The following is a 14,835-nucleotide window of genomic DNA, read 5'->3' as shown; positions in this document are numbered from 1 at the left end:
CTCACTGCCTGAATTATTGTGCGGAGATGTTGACTGACTTGTCGCATATATAGGACAGCTATGTCCAAAAGTCTGCAATATAGTGATGTGACATTCAGAAACAGTCGATTCTTCTCCACGGCTCTTTATTTATTAGATAGGACTGGAGTGTCACTCACTGAGAGCCGTTGTTCTATCAGATTACCATACGCTGTCAGAATAGCATACGTGCAGAGTACCATGCCTGCGCATGCGCATTAAGAAGTCCGACCGTCAGAGGAGTTGTCAGTTCACCATATGCAGCAAGTTATGACGAAAATAAGTCATTAAATTGTTTTCAATGATAACTATATAGATATACATGTGTTGTCATGGTTGCAAAGTGTATTTAAAGCAGGTCTGGCTGCAGCTGGAGTCAGCTACAACACACGCCCGTGTAAAACTCACTTAACCGCTAAGTCAGGATGCCATACAACTGTTAATAACAGATCTACGTCATGATTCTATGTTCCTAGCATACATGCAGTGAGTACCGTGCTAGCGCATGCGCCTTAAGAAGTCCGACCGTCAGTGGAGTTGTCAGTTCAGCATATGCAACAAGTTATGACGAAAATAAGTCATTAAATTGTTTATAATATGACATAATATGATAACTAGATAGATATACATGCCTTGTCGTGGTTTCAAAGTGTATTTAAAGTAGGTCTGGCTGCAGCTGGATGCCATACAACTGTTAATAACCAAGTGTATGATGATCTACGTCATAATTCTGTGTTGCTGATTAAATAAAATCATATGGTAATGACAGCGTATGCATGTCTGAGCTAAGCGTATGACTATCTGACAACGTATGCTGATCTGACAGAACACCGTGAGTTCGTGCTAAGCATGACGATCTGACCTGACAGAACACCCGTTCTTTGTTCTAGTAATGCTCTGTGTACACTGCATCATTATTTAATTATGTACGTTGATATTTAAATGAACAAATAACTAAAACACAAGAACGAAAGAGCACGCAGAGCATGCACATTGCTCTTTGTTTTTGTTCAAAGTGGCAGCTGTAATGTCTGCCATGGTGTCAGACTACCTGGCTTCATGTACTGGGATAGAGAGTGAAAACAGTCACGATGAGCGCCTTCTGTTTGGTTACTTCTTGCTTGTTGCTCCTTGGTCAGTGTTCATGGTTGAGCGTTATTTACCGTCAGGGCATTGCCTCAATTGCTATGTTTAATGGTGCAACAGTGGTGGTTTCTTATATGAGCAATATGGGCAAATTCCCAGGGTGTTATGTTTTTAGGGATGGCACGAGACCATCACACATTGTAACACAGAAATGGAATATTTAATATTGGTAAAATGTATTAAGTATTTAATATCTAGGTGTTTTTATGGGAATATGGATCTTTCAGATTATTCTGAGAAGCAATTTCGATCATATTTTACATTTTATTGTGTCATGTAGCACGGCCGCTGGTCTTGGTCTTGACTCGGTCTCGACTTTCCTCGGTCTTGGTCTTGACTTGGTCTCGGACCCTAAAAGTCTTGGTCTTGTCTCGGTCTCGATACACTCTGGTCTTGGTCTTGTCTTGGTCTCGGGTTAGGTGGTCTTGAACACAACACTGCTAAAACAAATGAGGTCCATGCAAATTATTGATGCTTAGTGAGGATAAAATTAATTTCATCAGAAAGTTTCACATTTATTTCATAAATCTAAACATTTTCTAGATGTTTCCATCAGTGAAATTCTGTTTTCATTCATTTTAACTCCAGATTTCATTCTGATGGTTCGTTAAAAATCCAGGAAACAAGAAAACCTGCAGAGAAAAGCAGCTTCACTTTCTACCAGCAGAGATAAAAACCATTAAACTGGTTCTGAAGGTTCTGGTTCTGAAGGCTAAATAAATCGGATCAACCTTGAGCTGAACGTCCCTTACTCCGCGGAGCGCGAATATCCAGTAACCAACTTGAAAACAACTTCACTGCGGTCGGTAACACAATGAAAACACAGGTGTTCTGACTAGTTTGATTTGGTCTGTGGACACCAAAAATGGCGTCCACTGTATGACGTCAGCTCCAAAGCTCTACAGCCGCTGGTGGAGTTCAGAGTTAAGTCAAGAGTTATTGATTCTATTTTAACACCTCTAGATTGTCGTGAGGTGTGGTTGTCGGTGGTGAGGAGAGACGCTGAGACCCAGGTTATGGTGATGATGATTTAATGATGATAAAGCACACAAACAGTCCGAGGCAGGCAGCACGGCAGGAACAAGCACGCAGCTAGATACCGGTAGCAACTGTCAAAAACAGACTAGACGAAACAAACACAAACCAGGACTTTACAGTTCTACTGGCGAGTGAGACGGAAGCATACACAAACCAGGACTTAACAGTTCTACTGGCGAGAACACTAGACGTGAGAACAAACGACAAGGACCCGACGAAGAACACAGACAACAGGTGGGTATAAATACACACGGGGTAATTAAGGGAATGAGACACACCTGGGGAGCAATCAACGGGGAGGACAGGACAGAGACTCACAGGAAACAGGGTGAACACAGAAAAACTCAAAAATAAACACACAGAAACACGGAACCTAACAGTACCCCCCCCTCAAGGGCGGATACCAGACGCCCACAAAAAACAGTTCAACAAAAAACAACCCAACTGGGTGGGCGGAGGGGCGATGGCCGGAGGGCAAGTGTCCAGAAAACAACAAAGAAAAACAACCCAACTGGTGGGTGGAGGGGCGGATCCGGCGGGCGTCGCCGGCGCAGGAAGCGGAGTCCCGGAGGCGGGTCCGGCGGGCGTCGCCGGCGCAGGAAGCGGAGTCCCGGAGGCGGGTCCGGCGGTCGTTCCCGCCACCGCAGCAGGAGGCCCTCGGGCCCGTGGGGCCGGCTGGAGGCCCTAGAAGGCCGGCAGAGGGGCCAGCCGGCAGGAAACTCGGGCGGAGCAGGCTCTGGAAACTCGGGCGGAGCAGGCTCTGGAGACTCGGGGGGAGCAGGCTCTGGAGACTCGGGGGGAGCAGGCTCTGGAGACTCGGGGGGAGCAGGCTCTGGAGACTCGGGGGGAGCAGGCTCTGGAGACTCGGGGGGAGCAGGCTCTGGAGACTCGGGGGGAGCAGACTCTGGAGACTCGGGGGGAGCAGACTCTGGAGACTCGGGCGGCTGCGCTCCGGCAGCAGACTCTGGAGACTCGGGGAGCTCGGGCGGCTGCGCTCCGGCAGCAGACTCTGCAGACTCGGGGAGCTCGGGCGGCTGCGCTCGGGGAGCAGACTCGGGGAGCTCGGGCGGCTGCGCTCCGGCAGCAGACTCGGGGAGCTCGGGCGGCTGCGCTCCGGCAGCAGACTCGGGGAGCTCGGGCGGCTGCGCTCCGGCAGCAGACTCGGGGAGCTCGGGCGGCTGCGCTCCGGCAGCAGACTCGGGGAGCTCTGGAGCGGGGGAAAGCTGCGCTCCAGCAGCGGGCTCGGGGAGCTCTGGAGCGGGGGACTGCGCACATGCAGCGGGCTCGGGGGCTGGAACTGGCGGAGGAGGCTTGAACGGTGTGGTGAATACTTTCCTTTGCAGAAATTCCTTGTAGAGTTCTTGAATTAGGTCCAGAACGAACGGATCGGCATGAAACATGTTGCGGAGATGACTGAAATCCTCCTCAAACTCAATGTTATAGATGTCCGGAGATTTGAGGAACGGGTAAACGGGTGGAGCTGTGGCAGTGGTTGCTGGGTCCATGATGATGCGGTCCTCACCGGTACTGGTCGGGTCCTTCTGTCGTGAGGTGTGGTTGTCGGTGGTGAGGAGAGACGCTGAGACCCAGGTTATGGTGATGATGATGATGATTTAATGATGATAAAGCACACAAACAGTCCGAGGCAGGCAGCACGGCAGGAACAAGCACGCAGCTAGATACCGGTAGCAACTGTCAAAAACAGACTAGACGAAACAAACACAAACCAGGACTTAACAGTTCTACTGGCGAGAACACTAGACGTGAGAACAAACGACAAGGACCCGACGAAGAACACAGACAACAGGTGGGTATAAATACACACGGGGTAATTAAGGGAATGAGACACACCTGGGGAGCAATCAACGGGGAGGACAGGACAGAGACTCACAGGAAACAGGGCTGAACACAGAAAAACTCAAAAATAAACACACAGAAACACGGAACCTAACATAGATTTGATACGGAAACACTTTGTTTTATCACTGGATTTTAACTACTAAAAATATACACCCCAGAGTTGCATGAACAGAATGTGACTGTAAGATTAAAATTAACTCTGCTTTTGCACAAAGTCTACTAACACCAAAACATTTAACACTTTTGAATTTGCTGTGTGGATATTACAGCCTAATTAAATATTCAGTTAAGATGTGTTCCTTAAACTCCAGGGCCCTCTAATTTATTTTTTCAGATTTTTTTTAACTGTATTAAGCTAAAAAAAAATTATAATCAGAATATGAATTCCCAGCCTTTTGCATGGAGTTTATGTCTGACCTCAGGTTCATCCTGTTTCCACTGATCACATCTCCTGCTTCATTGGTGTCAACCAGCCGTAGATGGTCTCGTGAACTGGACTGGATTTGGACACACACCATCTTCATGAGGTCCCACAGCCTTTCACCAGCTGCATTTCATTACAAATGTGCTCAAATCTTTGTCTGTACTCTACTGAAGTTGAAAGAACAGAATTTTCCACAATTTTGGTGTTATCACCGAATAAGAAATTAAATTAAAATCACGCATGAATAAGCTTGTTCACATGATAAGTTATTAAAATTTTTTCAGTGACGGATGTAAACAGTGAGATATGTTAATTCAATCTGGAAAGACTCAGACGAAGAAAAAGGAACAATTAAAAGGTTTAATGACAGCAATGAATAACAGTTCTTTGGCGCTCGGGCCCCAGCAGCTGATCTGAGCTGAGATTTGATGTGAACTCGATGAACATCCCGATAACCGATTAGGGATGCTCTCCCCGGGGGCCCGACACTGGTGATGGAGGTCTGGAAAGGGTGCCATCCTGGAGAGCAGAAGGATGTGGGTGGAGAAGGGGAGGTGGTGGGTTGAACGCAGCTGGGAAGCGGCCGACGACTTGGGTGTGGATCCTTTTATGCTGAGCTTGATTGATGATTGGACACGCCAGGTGAGGTCCAGCGCTGAGGTCGGAGATGAGCATGACGCCGATAGACGAACGGAGGGGATGTAGTCTTCCAGGTTGAATTTTCGCTATTAGCTTCATTTCAATCTGGAAAGACTCAGACAAAGAAAAAGGAACAATTAAAAGGTTTAATGACAGCAATGAATAACAGTTCTTTGGCGCTCGGGCCCCGGCAGCTGATCTGAGCTGAGATTTGATGTGAACTCGATGAACATCCCGATAACCGATTAGGGATGCTCTCCCCCAAAAAAGGGGCTGAGGCCGGGGCCGAGGCCCAAAGAAAAGGGGGACCTAAAACTTGTGAGCTGGCTTGAGGGTGCGGAGAGAAACATCACAGTACTGGTAGTCGCCAAACAAGTGCAGAAGTCTAGAAGGTGAGAAGCTGGAAGGAGGAATCAAATTTGATTGCTAGAGGAGTTTTCATAATACCATGAACCCCATTTGAAGAATGAAGGCATGCTAAGAAAAAGGCTGAAAAATACCAGGCAAGAGAGTAAGGTGCGGAGCCAGGCAGGAGATGGGATCAGTTTCGGGGGACACAATCGCCTGGAGACAGGCTGGAGGATAGGTGCCTGCTGTAAGGGAACCCTGCTGAAAATATGAGCGAAGAACAACTGAGTCATGGGCCAACAATGAGAGGAAGGCAAGGACATGGGCCAGCCGTAGGGGCAGGCCATGCTGGGACATGCCAGAAACTCAGACGTAGAAATGAATGATTGAAGATTTAAAGACAAAATTAATAACGGTTCTTAGGAAATGAATGACAGTTCTTTGGCGCTCGAGCCCCAGCGGAAGATTTGAACTGTGATCTCGGGGAACACCCCCACTCTGATTAGGGATGCTCTCCCCCCCAAAAGGGGCTGAGGTCAGGGCCGAGGCCCTAAGGTGAGAGGAGGGGAAAGGGCAACTGATCCACCTGAACATACTGCTGTAAACACCGTCCTATCTGAGCTCTTCACAAGAAACATGCAAAGGTAATAAAACGAAATAACACAGAGACATGAAGCAACACTGTTATATTTCTCTAAAGCAGCAACTTTGAACCTGAACGGTCAGCTGAAGCAGATCTGACACCAGAGCTGCGCTACTGTTAAGCTATGAGGCTTGTTGAGCTTCGTCAGGCTTCAGAAGCTAAAGCCTGAACCGTAAACTCCCCCCGTTAATCTCTGACACTAACGACTTGAAAATAGGATAAATACATGTCCGTTAGAATGTTTAGATACTTAACACATTTTACAAGAACAATGACCGAGAATATTGCCTACTAGCATAAGCTAAGGTTAATGTTAACCACAAAGTTTAAGTAAAACTTACCTTCGTGTCAGAGAATGTATAACTAGGCGTACATCTTAAACATTTCTCCACCTGACTTATTGGGGCTTCGGATCGATGTACAAACCTTGGCCAAGCACTGCAAGCACCTAGTGTAAATGATATTTGTATTGGATCGGAAACAATCGAGCCGCTCCACCGTGAACGCGGAAGCTGAGGTGCAAAGAGTCCACAGTGGGACTCTGAACCTGTGAGTTGACTTGAGGGACAGGAGGAGGAGAATGCTGAGAGGAAGAAAAGGCATAGCATACAAGTGGTCAGCCAATAGGGATGTTGATCACGAGAAAAGGTGAGGCACTGATGGAAGGAACCGATCTGAGGTGACAGATGACACAAGGAAACTTGGTGGAAGAAGGCCAGCAGTGATAAACCATAACATGATGCCAGGCTGGAGACAGAGTCAGCGGAGGAATACTCTGCGATAGTGAGACCAGGCAGGAGGAAGCAGGACAGCTTGGTGGTTAATGTGATGGCGGGGCCAGGCAGGTGAGCATGAACAGCTTGGGGCTACTGGGATGGCGCGGAGCCGGGCAGGTGAATGGGGGCCAGCCATGGGGATACGGGGCGGCGCGGAGCTGGGCTGGAGGGTACGGGTCAGCTTGTGGGGATGCAGAATAGCCTGAAGAAAGGCTGAACGATAGGTGCGGGCTGGAGAGGCGCCTCGCTGGATAGACAGAGGGAACAGCTGGGACATGGGCCAGCTGAGGCGGCGCGGAGCCAGCCTTGGGGTACGGGACAGCAGAATAGCCTGGAGAAAGGCTGAAGGGTTACTGTGAAGGCACAGAGCTAGGCTGGAGGATGAAGGCCAGCTGAGGAGTTACAGTCTGGAATGAAACCTGAAATTAAGGGTGTAAAGGACAAAGGGGAAAGATATGCGAAACATTGACAAGATAACATTCACTTGCATGAGGTTGACCAACCACCACCAGAGAATTGCGCAGTGCTCGTCTGGCACTGGATGTTAGCGTAAGGCCAAGAGAACACCTCGAGACTGGTAAACATAGTCAAAACAGATTTTTTTTTTTTTTTTTTTTTTTTTTTCCCCTTCCCTCAAGGTTGCGTGCATGCAGGGCTTGGAACTACTTAGAGCATGAAGAAAGCCGAGACTCAGAATGCGGATGAAAAACTGAGGAACTATACAGGCAGGATGAGATTCAGCTTGAAATGGGTAACTTGTCTAATAGCAGGACTGGACACAGCACAGGCAGGGAGACAGCTGATCTGCAATAGTGTTAAAATGACCAGGTCACAACAAGCAGATATGCTAAATTAAATAATGGCGATAGAAGACATGAGACAGATGGTGGAGGTTTGGCTTATAGTTGAAACACAACAACTTGAGCGATGATCTGGGATTACTTGCAGACATTACTCTCGGGAAACGGGTTATGGCAGTGAAACGAGTTAGAAACTGCTGAGGACTTGAACTGCTGAAATGGATGATGTAAGCGAGAATTCATGGCTTGTTTAATTGATAAAGGTCTGGAACGATTGTACCGAGATTTGACATGGAGGAATTTTTAAGTCAACTTCACGATTTTAAGTCAACTTCACGATCCGTGAGGCAAAACTCCTCGATGCCTCGAGGCATCGAGGAGTTTTGCCTCGATGCCTCGCAACTGAGGCAAAACTCCTAATTACTGGATGATTAATACGTTCTCGTGCGCAGAGTCAATTGGTAAAATGACTTGTATTACTACACAGTCAAAGACAACATAGTCTTCTGGTTGACGACAAGTTAGCTGATAATGGAGCTGAAATAAAAATGCGGTAACCGAGACACCCGAGACAATGGGCTGCACGGCTCTCAGTAGCTGAGTGCGCATACGACTGCTGTTATATGAATGAGTAATCCCTCTAGGCTGCCCCGACTCCAGACGAGTTTAACATGAGGGCATCAGCTTATGGGGGCAGAAGGTACACTGCAGTAAAACTACTCATATGAGGACATTTCCAAAAACGTTCAATAACGAGGGTCCTACACTCTTTAGAACATGTCAGCGGGCTACAGGCCACTAGTCGACGAGCTGAAGGTGCTATAATTGTATAAACCTTCATTATTTAACATTGCCTGCCTCCAACGCTTTGCTCAACTCAGTCGGTTAATTGAGGAAACTGTGCGAAGCTCTGCAAATTGCTGGTTGCTGCCATAATTCGAACACACACGGAGCTGAGACAGCAGCAGCAGGTCTCTAGCTGTCGCACGGGAGTAAAACCCGGTGAGAGAATCTTAGAGCTCGTATGGCGTTTAAAAGCGCCTCCCCAAACACGACAAATCGATTCTTCATCATGCTGTTAAAAGCCCTCGAGCATATTGGGCGCAGCCTGAGTGGCCTACGAGTTTGGGAAAGAATAGGCTAATTGAAATGCGGTTCGTAATAATGCGAATGAGACATGTGAATGCTACGTCTTACCCCGACAGCCCGAGACGGGCGTAGAGAGGGAAATCCGGAGAGGTGCTGACCATGGCGGCATGCGGAAGAGAGAAGCCGTTGACGTGGCTGACTCATCGCGTGGCAACGGTGTGAAGACGATGCGAGAGCGGCGGTGGAGAAATGGAGGGATAATGGATGGTGAGCTGGGAGAAAAAGGTGACGTGGATCGGTGCAGCGAGACCTTGGCGGGCGAAGGAAGACGGCCTTTGCTGCTTCCATCGGATCCTCTTGTTTCTGTCGTCTTTCTTTTCGTGGCATATTTTAACAGGCTGTCTCCTCCACGTAGAGCTCCGCAGTTACTTAGCTGGCCTCACTGACTGTGCGGGAGGCAATTGCGTCGTGCGTCATGGCAAAAGGTCAAAGGTAACGAGGTGACAGGAGGGCTTATTATGATGTTTTTCGAAGGTGGGTTGAGGAGTACGGGAAACCCCAGACAGGTGAGAGATAGGTGGGTGAGCCGGCTTGAAATAATCGAGGCTGAGGTCGGGAGAAACATCTCTTGCAACAGAGGAGCGTCTGAGGGGAAAAGAAAAGGCCAACGCAGGATGAGAGGCAGAAGGACGGAGAATTGCGAAGCTGTGGAGAAGCTGAGACGTGCTGGCTGAGAAGCTGTGGCGAGCAGATGAGCGGATTGAACGCAGCTGGGAAGCGGCCGACGACTTGGGTGTGGATCCTTTTATGCTGAGCTTGATTGATGATTGGACACGCCAGGTGAGGTCCAGCGCTGAGGTCGGAGATGAGCATGACGCCGATAGACGAACGGAGGGGATGGAGTCTTCCAGGTTGAATTTTCGCTATTAGCTTCATTAATCCAACCATGGTGGCACTAGTTCTCATCATCCATCAGCTCTGTCAGAGGAGACACCAGCATCTTATTCGTCTTCTTTGTTGTTTCCATCAGTAGTAACATTTGGCTGTTGATCACATGATGTGTGTGATGCAGACAAAGTGTTTCCATTGCAGTTTTATTAAATGCATCCATTTCAATATGGCTGAAATTAAGCCCTAGGTGGAAATTCAACCTGTAAGACTTTTCCGCATCATCTATCACCACGCCTTCACCCCAGCCAATCAGGACGCACCACCTCTCTACCTCGATCCAATCACCTGGTAAGAGCTCCTTCAAAAGACTAAGGAACCACAGATCCACCCGCTTCAGTTATGCTTCAAGCAAGACCTCTGTTGCTCGTGTGATCATGTCGGATTTTGATTCAGATGAGCTCCTTACCTCTCCTACCTGCCGCCCTGCTGATCCCGATCCTCCTCCCTCGGCCCAACACGCAGGAGTGTTCGTTTGGCTTCTCGTCGTAGCCCTGCCGCCCCCTCCTCCATCCTGAAGTCTCCAGGCATTTCTCCGGGCCTTGGCCTTGAACCCCTCAACTGGCTTCCCTTGCTGCCCTCCTACCGTACGGTGACTCGTCCCCCTATGCCCTTCACCTTCTCCCTCGCCGAAAGTCCAAACGCCGCAGGGGCCGACCACCTTCCGCCCGCGCTCCTGAGATGACCAATTCAGACCCTTCTCTCTCCACGATCTGCGCTCTATCACGGCCCCCAACCACCGCAGCCGCACCCTCCACCGTCAATGATGACTCCACGTCCCATCACATAGCTCTGACTCTGTCCTCCACTGATGTCCTACACTTAGCTTCAAGCCTCACCTCTTCCATGGATTACCTCCAGCGCTCTATGTCATCGCTATCAGCTCGCCTGCAGGAGTACGCCATGTCGCAACTGGCTCTACCCACTGCGCATCCGTACGCCCAGCCTTCTCCAGCCGTGTTCTCGCTCTCAAATGCCCACCCTGGGCGCGCTTCGGGTAAGACGTTTTCTCTCCGCTCTGCTTCATTTTGTTTTCGGGGCAGCTTGCTGGAAAACTTGCTGTGTTTTCCCCTCTCTGTTCAGGCGGGTCCTACGTGCCCATTGTTATTACGCAGTAATCAGCCACGCCCCTAACACCTCCCAAACTCCAGCGGACTGACTACTGACCAGCTCTCCAACTAACGGGTCCGAAAAGCCTCTAATTCCTGAGTATTACCACAGATACAAATGTAGAGGAACTTTTGTTTAAGCTGGGAGCGAGAAAAATGCGTCAAAGCTTTAACTACCTTCAGATCCAGACGTTATGACCCGCTACAGTTCATGAATCAGACATCGGAGTAGCCCGCCGGTGCCCGACCTCATGAACCACATCTGTTAATGGTAGCTCTTTCTCTATTAATAACATGCACTCGTTACAGCTTAGATAATTTTAGAGACTCGGCATGAGTCCCAGGGTCATTTATCATAACTAAAGAAACGTCTGAAGCCCCTTGTTTACTAGGATCATGAACATTGGTTTTATGTTAATCTGAAGAATTAGTTTTTAAGTGACTCAATTAATTTAACTGTCCACAGCATCAAATTAGACTTTAATATTTTATTAGCAAGGCATTTTTGCAAGGGTCAGTACAGCTTAAATCAGTAGCAGAAATAATCAAGTAAGTAAAATCAATAATCTGGTCTATCTTTCCCTAATGCTGACACTGTGAATGAAAAAAGGGAAACTTTGAGAGAGATGGACGGAGTCTGGCATCTTGAACCCCAGAACTGGCCTGATGATGAAGAAGGTGTTGCAGCAGCAGCAGGCTCCCAGTACAGGAAGAGTACTGAGTCAGAGCGGCAGGTCTCAGACCTCAGGGTGACTTCCTCATGCGTGTAGCGGCCCTCAGTTTCTTGTCTTGCAGCTCTGTAGCTCCTTTCTCCTCGTCCCATGATCTTTCTGGTCCATGGAGATGTAGACGAGCTGGTCTCACGGAAGGAACACACCAGTTCTTCCTCTTTGCCTTTGTTCTTTATCTTCATCTTTGCCTTTGGGGTCCGAACCCAGCTGATGAGAGAAGTGCAGTTTGAAGCCACATGTTGCGGGGCTAACGGGTTGGTCCCCATGTGCAGAACAGTCTTCAGCTCTGTGGCCCCGGCTCTTCTTCAGCTGCAGAGTTCTTTGTCCATCTCGATCTTGGCTCGAAGCTGCCTGAAGGATCCAACCAAAGATTCCTCTTTTGCACCCACCTTATGAAAGATTTATCCACCCTTTTGGTGTGTTTGCATTGGCTAGCTTTGTTGCTGTGCCTGTCTCATTGGCTGACTACTTGGACTGATGATCTCATATCCATCACCATCTTGGAGACATTATGTCCTGATGTCTGTGCTCATGTCCCAGGGTTGCTCAACAGTCCACCTACGTCTGTTGCTTTCCCAACCTTAGGAAAGTTAAAGTTTAGCAATAAGGCCTTGGTCACCTCCGCTCTCCCATCAGTTCCTCTTTCCCCTGACCTTTCACCTACCATCTACCTACAACACATCATCAGTGACCTTTAATTACAGTTACACATTTTACTCCATTTCAAGATCAATGTCAAAATCACATTTATAACCTTTTAGTTTCTCTGATTTAGCATTCATTTATAATATTATAATAACCATAACTTATTAGTTACTCCTATTATAATCATAATGTGAGTTATTACAGACATTTCTGAAAAGAAACCAAGAATAATCCATTATTCTAATTATTTGATATCAAAGTTACAGTTACTTGTTTCAAATGTAAGTATTTCCACAAGTGTAAGAGTAATTTTTAAATATTCTTATAATCAAACCAATATCAACCACTGGTTACCAATATTAATTATTAGCTTAATTATAAGTCATTATTATTAATTTAAGTATTTTACTCTGGGTTTTATCCAATTACTCAAAATGTTTAGATTTTATTCCATAAACCTTTAATGCCTTGAAATGAGCAATCTGAACTATTTTCATACACATGCAGGCTGGAAACTTCCCCTTTCTTCAGGAAACCTGCTCTTCCTGTTCCATGACTCTCTTTCTGCCTGACTATGATTTCTTATGATTAAATAGCAAAAAGTAGAATTAAAGAAAAGTTTGCAGGACACAATAACAAGAAACACAACCAGATTAATTGTATTACCGTCTGAGTCTACTGTTGGGTCTTGATGTCACCTGTGTAATTATTTTTAAAGATAACTTTATTTATTATTATTAAACTAAAATCTCCAGCATGGGGAAGTGGGATGAGCTCGAGCTCGACTTTTCTCGACACCATGCACGCGCACGTCTGTTCCCGGGTTCGCTATAAGATTCTGCAGGGGCAATATGTCAATATGGTCTCCCTCATTCTCCCATCCCCTGAAGCCGACCAGCGTGTTGCATCATCAGCCGGCTTCACAGCTATTTTTAAATCCAACGATCCTCGCCTTTCTAAAGATCTGTCCATCGGCGAGTTTCTGGCAGCTTTCAACATTTACCATGTTAATTCTCAGTACTCATCCACGCCCTTAACTCCTCCCAACTCTAGCAGACTGACTACTGACCAGCTCTCCGTCTCACGGGTCCGAAAAGACTCTAATTCCCGGGTATTACCGCAGATAAGAATTTAGAGAACTTTTGTTTAAGCTGGGCGCGGGAAAGATTCGTCCAAGCTCTGACTACCTTCATCCAGACGTTATGCCCCGCTTCAGTTCATGACCCAGACATAGGAGTAGCTCCGCCGATGTCCGAACTCATGAACCACATCTGTTAACGGTAGCTCTTCCCCTATAATTAACGTGCACTTGGTAACCGGCTTAGATAATTTTAGCGACTAGGAATAAGTCCCAGGGACATTATTTATCTGAACTAAAGAACGTAGGAAGCCACCCTAAGTTACTAGGACCATAAGCATTGATTTTACAATGATCAGAGAAATTAAATCTAGATGACTCAATTAATTTAATTGTCCACAACATCAAATTAGACTTTAGTAATTTTATTAGCAAGCTTAAGCAAGGGAAAAGACATACAGCATCTCAATTGAAATTTAAGAAAATAAAACTTGAAAGATTTTCTAGAAATTAATCCTACCTCTAACCCTACATTGTGTCTTAATCTAAATCAGGGGTCTCAAACTCCAGTCCTCAAGGGCCACTGTCCTGCAACTTTTAGATGTGCCTCTGCTGCACCACACCTGAATAAAATAATTAGGTCATTAGCAAGGATCTGGAGAACAGATCTACACAAGGAGGAGGTAATTAAGCTATTTCATTCAAGTGTTTTGTACCTGTGGCACATCTAAAAGCTGCAGGACAGCGGCCCTTGAGGACTGGAGTTTGAGACCCCTGATCTAAATAGAGGCTTTGGGGGAGGCAGTATTACTCAAACCCAGATGCAGAGACGATCTTGGCAGCAGAAACTTTAACGTCCATGGATGGAGTCCTGTCTTTGTCTTAGCAGAATCCTTTTAGAATAAATCCAAAGTTGAACTGGTGAGAATCCTCAACAACCTCAGTTCTTTATCCACAAAAGATCTTGGTATATTCCCCATGTCCACTGCAGCATCGTTGTAATCCTTTGGGTTGAGTGCAGGGCCGCAGTCGAATCAGAGTCCCGGGTTGTGGGTAAACGGATCTTGTCCCTTTCTGGTGCAGCGAGCAGTCGTCCCGGGGTGTCATCACGCAGCCCTCCGTTGATTCTGCATCTCCATGTGTGCTCGACTAGAACGTTGCGGAACAAAGAACCCCGATCCTCCTGTCTGGTGTCTTTTTATTCTTATCAGCAGCCACACACTTTCTTTCCTCATGGACGTTTTTACTTGACGTCAACTGTTCTTTAGTTAGCCTCAGACTACAGATGAACTTTATTTCTCCTGAGCTGCACTTTCAGTTCCCTGTCTGAATTCTGCACCTGTTTCCTCCGTACTGACTGCTTGGACAGATGATCTCATATCCATCACCATCTTGGAGACATGATGTCTGTTCTGATGACCTAATGTCTTGGTTACCTCTGCTCCCCTTTCGGTTCCTCTTTTCCCCTGACTTTTCACCTACCATCTACCTCCAACACAACATCAGTGACCTTTAGTTACAGTTACACATTTTACACCATTTC

Source organism: Poecilia mexicana, unplaced genomic scaffold (assembly GCF_051168715.1).
Source record: "Poecilia mexicana isolate PSO_F unplaced genomic scaffold, ASM5116871v1 scaffold_16, whole genome shotgun sequence".
NCBI lineage: Eukaryota > Metazoa > Chordata > Actinopteri > Cyprinodontiformes > Poeciliidae > Poecilia > Poecilia mexicana.
This window is presented reverse-complemented; position numbering follows the sequence as displayed.